Below are 5,675 nucleotides of genomic sequence, written 5' to 3'. Positions count from 1 at the left end.
GTTGCTATTACTGGTGACTTGAAGCAAAAGCTACGGACTAAACGGAGACTGGCTAAGGGCGAGGTGACGATGTGTGTTGGAAGTGTTTCCAAAGTTGATGAGATCACCATCGCATGATCCATCTGCCTTCGGGATTAGTATTGAACCTAGATAAATGTTATCAGGTGTCTACCTTGAGCATGAATATGATTAGATCATGTTCATTGCAATACAGTCATTCATTTAAGTTAGAGAATAATGGTTATTCTATTTACATGAATGATACCTTTCATGGCCATGCACCCTATGTGAATGGTTCATTGAATCTCGGTCGTGGTAATACACATGTTCACGCCAAAAGATGTAGAGTTAATAATGATAGTACCACTTTCTCGTGGCACTGCCGCTTAGGTCATATTGGCGTAAGATGCATGAAGAAACTCCATGTCGATGGATGTTTGGAGTCACTTGATTTTGAATCGCTTGACACATGCGAGCCATGCCTCATGGGCAGGATGACTAAGACCCCGCTTTCAGGTACAATGAAACAGGCAAGTGACTTGCTGGAAATCATACATGCTGATGCGTGTGATCCAATGAGAATTGAAGCGTGCGGTGGATATCGCTATTTTCTCATCTTCACTGGCGATTTGGGTAGATATAGGTATATCTACTTAATGAAGCACAAGTCTGAAACGTTTGAAAAGTTCAAGCGATTTCATAGTGAAGTTAAGAATCATCATAACAAGAAGATCAAATTCCTACGATCTGATCAATGAGAATATCTGAGTTATGAGTTTGGCAAACACTTAAGACATTGTGGAATTGTTTCACAGTTGAAGCCACCTGGAACACCACTGGGTTATGGTATGTTCGGACGTCGTAATTGAACCTTATGAGATATGGTGCGATCTATGATGTCTCTTATCAATCTACCATTTTCATTTTGAGGTTATGTGTTAGAGACAGCTGCATTCACTTTAGATAGGACACCATCTAAGTCCGTTGAAACGACGTCGTGTGAACATTGGTTTGGCAAGAAACCAAAGTTGTCACTTCTTAATGTTTGGGGCTGCGATGCTTAAGGCTTCAGCCGAAGAAGCTCGAACCCAAAGCGGACAAACACATCTTCATAGGATACCCAAAGGTGACAGTTGGGTATACCTTCTATCTCAGATCTGAGGGCAAATTGTTTGTCGCTAAGAACGGGTCCTTTCTCGAGAAGGAGTTTCTCTCGAAAGAATTGAGTGGGAGGAAGATAGAACTTGATGAGGTTGTCGAACCTTTATTTCAACCAGAGAATGATGCAACACAGAAAGATGTTTTCTGTGGCACCTACGTCTGTTGAATAGGAAGTTAATGATAGTGATCATGAAGCTTCGGATCAAGTTGCTATCGAACCTCGTAGGTCGACAAGGATATGTACTACTCCTAAGTGGTACGGTAATCCTGTCTTAGATATCATGTTGTTAGACAACAAAGAACCTACGAGCTATGGAGAAGCGATGGTGGGCCCGTATTTCGACAAATGGTTAGAAGCCATGAAATCCGAGATAGGATCCATATATCAGAACAAAGTATGGACTTTGGTGGACTTGCCCGATGATCGGCAAGCCATTGAGATAAATGGATCTTTAAGAAGAAGACGGATGTGGGCGGTAATGTTACCGTCTATGAAGCTCGACTTGTGGGAAAGAGTCTTTTCACAAGTTCAAGGAGTTGACTACGATGAGAATTTCTCACCCGTAGCGATGCTTAAGTCCGTCGGAATCATGATAGCATTAGCTGTATTTTTCGATTATGAAATCTTACAGATGGATGTCAAAACAAGTTTTCTTACCAGTTTTCGTAAGAAAAAGTTGTATGTGATACAATAAAAGGTTTTGTCAATCCTAAGGATGCTAAAAGGTATGCTGGCTCCAGCGATCCTTCTATGGACTAGAGCAAGCATCTCGGAATCGGAATATGTGCTTTGATGGAGTGATCAAAGCTTTTAGGTTTATACAATGTTTGCTAGAAACTTGTATTTACAAGAAAGTGAGTGGGAGCACTACAACATTTCTGATAAGTATATGTGGATGACATATTGTTGATTCGAAATAATGTAGAATTTCTGGAAAGCATAAACGGTTGTTTGAAGAGTGTTTTTCAAAGGAAGACCTGGATAAAGCTGCTTACATATTGGGCATCAAGATCTATAGAGATAGATCAAGATGCCTGATGGTACTTTCAAAGAACGCACACCTTGACATGTTTTTGAAGGAGTTCAAAATAGATCAGTCAAAGAAGGGGTTCTTACCTGAGTTGTAAGGTGTGAAGTTGAGTAAGACTCAAAGCTTGACCACGACATAAGAAAGAGAAAGGACGAAGGTCGTCCCCTATGCTTTTGTCATAGGCTCTATACGGTATGCCATGCTGAAGTACCGCACCTGATGTGTGCCTTGCCACATGTCTGGCAAGAGGGTACAAAGGTGATCTAGGAGTAGATCACCAGATAGCGGTCAAAATTATCCTTAGAGGAATAAGGAAATGTTTCTCGGTTATGGAGGTGATAAAGAGTTCGACGTAAAGAGTTACGTCGATGCAAGCTTAACACCTATCCGGATAGCTCTGAGTAGAGATACCGGATACGTATAATGGAGCAACAATTTGGAATAGCTCCAAGTGGAACGTGGTAGCATCATCTACGATATGACATAAAGTTTTGTGAAGTACATAGGGATCTGAATATGGAAAGACCCGTTGACTACAACCTCTCTCACAAGCATAACATGATCAAACCCATAACTCTTTGAGTGTTTATCACATAGTGATGTGAACTAGATCATTGAGTCTAGTAGACTCTTGGATGTTGGTCACATGGCGATGTGACCTGTGAATGTTAATCACATGGCGATGTGAACTAGATTATTGACTCTAGTGCAAGTGGGAGACTGTTGGAAATATGCCCTAGAGGCAATAATAAATTAGTTATTATTATATTATATTTCATTGTTCATGATAATCGTTTATTATCCATGCTAGAATTGTATTGATAGGAAACTCAGATACATGTGTGGATACATAGACAACACCATGTCCCTAGTAAGCCTCTAGTTGACTAGCTCGTTGATCAATAGATGGTTACGGTTTCCTAACCATGGACATTGGATGTCGTTGATAACGGGATCACATCATTAGGAGAATGATGTGATGGACAAGACCCAATCCTAAGCCTAGCACAAAGATCGTGTAGTTCGTATGCTAAAGCTTTTCTAGTGTCAAGTATCATTTCCTTAGACCATGAGATTGTGCAACTCCTGGATACCGTAGGAATGCTTTGGGTGTACCAAACGTCACAACGTAACTGGGTGGCTATAAAGGTTCACTACAGGTATCTCCGAAAGTGTCTGTTGGGTTGGCACGAATCGAGATTGGGATTTGTCACTCCGTGTAAACGGAGAGGTATCTCTGGGCCCACTCGGTAGGACATCATCATAATGTGCACAATGTGATCAAGGAGTTGATCACGGGATGATGTGTTACGGAACGAGTAAAGAGACTTGCTGGTAACGAGATTGAACAAGGTATCGGGGTACCGACGATCGAATCTCGGGCAAGTATCGTACCGATGGACAAAGGGAATTGTATACGGGATTGATTGAATCCTTGACATCGTGGTTCATCCGATGAGATCATCGTGGAGCATGTGGGAGCCAACATGGGTATCCAGATCCCGCTGTTGGTTATTTACCGGAGAGTTGTCTCGGCCATGTTTGCATGACTCCCGAGCCCGTAGGGTCTACACACTTAAGGTTCGATGACGCTAGGGTTATAGGGAATAGATGTACGTGGTTTCCGAATGTTGTTCGGAGTCCTGGATGAGATCCCGGATGTCACGAGGAGTTCCGGAATGGTCCGAAGGTAAATATTTATATATGGGAAGTCATCATACGGTCACCGAAATAATTCGGGGGTTACCGGTATTGTACCGGGACCACCGGAGGGGTTCCGGGGGTCCATCGGGAGGGTCCACCTGCCCCGGAGGGCCCTATGGGCTGTATGTGGAGAGGGACCAGCCCCTTAGTGGGCTGGGCGCCTCCCCCCCTAGGGACCATGCGCCTAGGGTTTGGGGGAACCCTAAAGGGGGGGCGCCCCTTGCCTTGGGGGGCAAGGCAACCCCCCTTGGCCGCCGCCCCCTTATCAGATTGGATCTGAGGGGGCCAGCCTCCCTCTCCCTTGCCCCTATATATATGTGGGGGTTGGGAGGGCAGCCGCACCCAAGTTCTGGCGCAGCCCTCCCCCTCTCCCAAGTCCGCCTCGTCTCTCGTAGTGCTTGGCGAAGCCCTGCTGGAGTCCCGCGCTCCTCCACCACCACCACGCCGTCGTGCTGCTGCTGGATGGAGTCTTCCCCAACCTCTCCTTCTCCCCTTGCTGGATCAAGGCGTAGGAGACGTCACCGGGCTGTACGTGTGTTGAACGCGGAGGTGCCGTCCGTTCGGCACTAGGATCATCGGTGATTTGGATCACGACGAGTACGACTCCATCAACCCCATTCACTTGAACGCTTCCGCTTAGCGATCTACAAGGGTATGTAGATGCACTCCCCTTCCCCTCGTTGCTAGATTACCCCATAGATTGATCTTGGTGATGCGTAGAAAATTTTAAATTTCTGCTACGTTCCCCAACAGTCTTTGGAAAGGGTCCTGGTGGACAACCTGTTCCGAATGACGCTGATGGACGCGTACCCATGTGGAAGAAGAAATCTATATTTTGGGACCTGCCCTATTGGAAAGACCTAGAGGTCCGCTGCGCAATCGACGTGATGCACGTGACGAAGAATCTTTGTGTGACCCTGCTTGGCTTCTTGGGCGTGTATGGGAAGACAAAAGATACACCTGAGGCACGGGAGGACCAGCAACGTATGCACGGAAAAGACAGCATACATCAGGGTCATGCAGGCTACGCTCTTACTAAAGAAGAGAAGGAAATCTTCTTTGAATGCCTGCTTAGTATTAAGGTACCGTCTGGCTTCTCGTCAAATATAAAGGGAATAATAAACATGGCAGAGAAAAAGTTCCAGAACCTAAAGTCTCATGACTGCCACGTGATTATGACGCAACTGCTTCCGGTTGCATTGAGGGGGCTTCTACCGGAAAATGTTCGATTAGCCATTGTGAAGCTATGTGCATTTCTCAATGCAATCTCTCAGAAGGTAATCGATCCAGAAATCATACCAAGGTTAGAGAATGATTTGGTGCAATGTCTTATCAGTTTCGAGTTGGTGTTCCCACCATCCTTCTTCAACATCATGACGCACGTCCTAGTTCACCTATGCGAAGAGATTAACGTTTTGGGTCCTGTATTTCTACACAATATGTTCCCCTTTGAGAGGTTCATGGGAGTCTTAAAGAAATATGTTCATAACCGTGCTAGGACAGAAGGAAGCATCTCCAAGGGCCATGAAAATGAGGAGGTCATTGAGTTTTGTATTGACTTTATTCCTGACCTTAAACCGATTGGTGTTCCTGAATCGCGACATAAGGGCGGACTGGATGGAAAAGGCACGCTAGGAGGGGAACAAATAATATGTATGGACGGACATTCTCTCACTGAAGCACACTACACAGTTCTACAGAATTCCACCTTGGTGGCTCCGTATATGGATAAACACAAGAATTTGCTACGCTCCAAACACCCGGAGCGGTCTGATGACT

This window comes from Triticum urartu, chromosome 1A (assembly GCF_056163025.1).
Source record: "Triticum urartu cultivar PI428250 chromosome 1A, HENAU_Tu73, whole genome shotgun sequence".
Taxonomy (NCBI): Eukaryota; Viridiplantae; Streptophyta; class Magnoliopsida; order Poales; family Poaceae; genus Triticum; species Triticum urartu.
Note: the sequence above shows the minus strand (reverse complement) of the source record.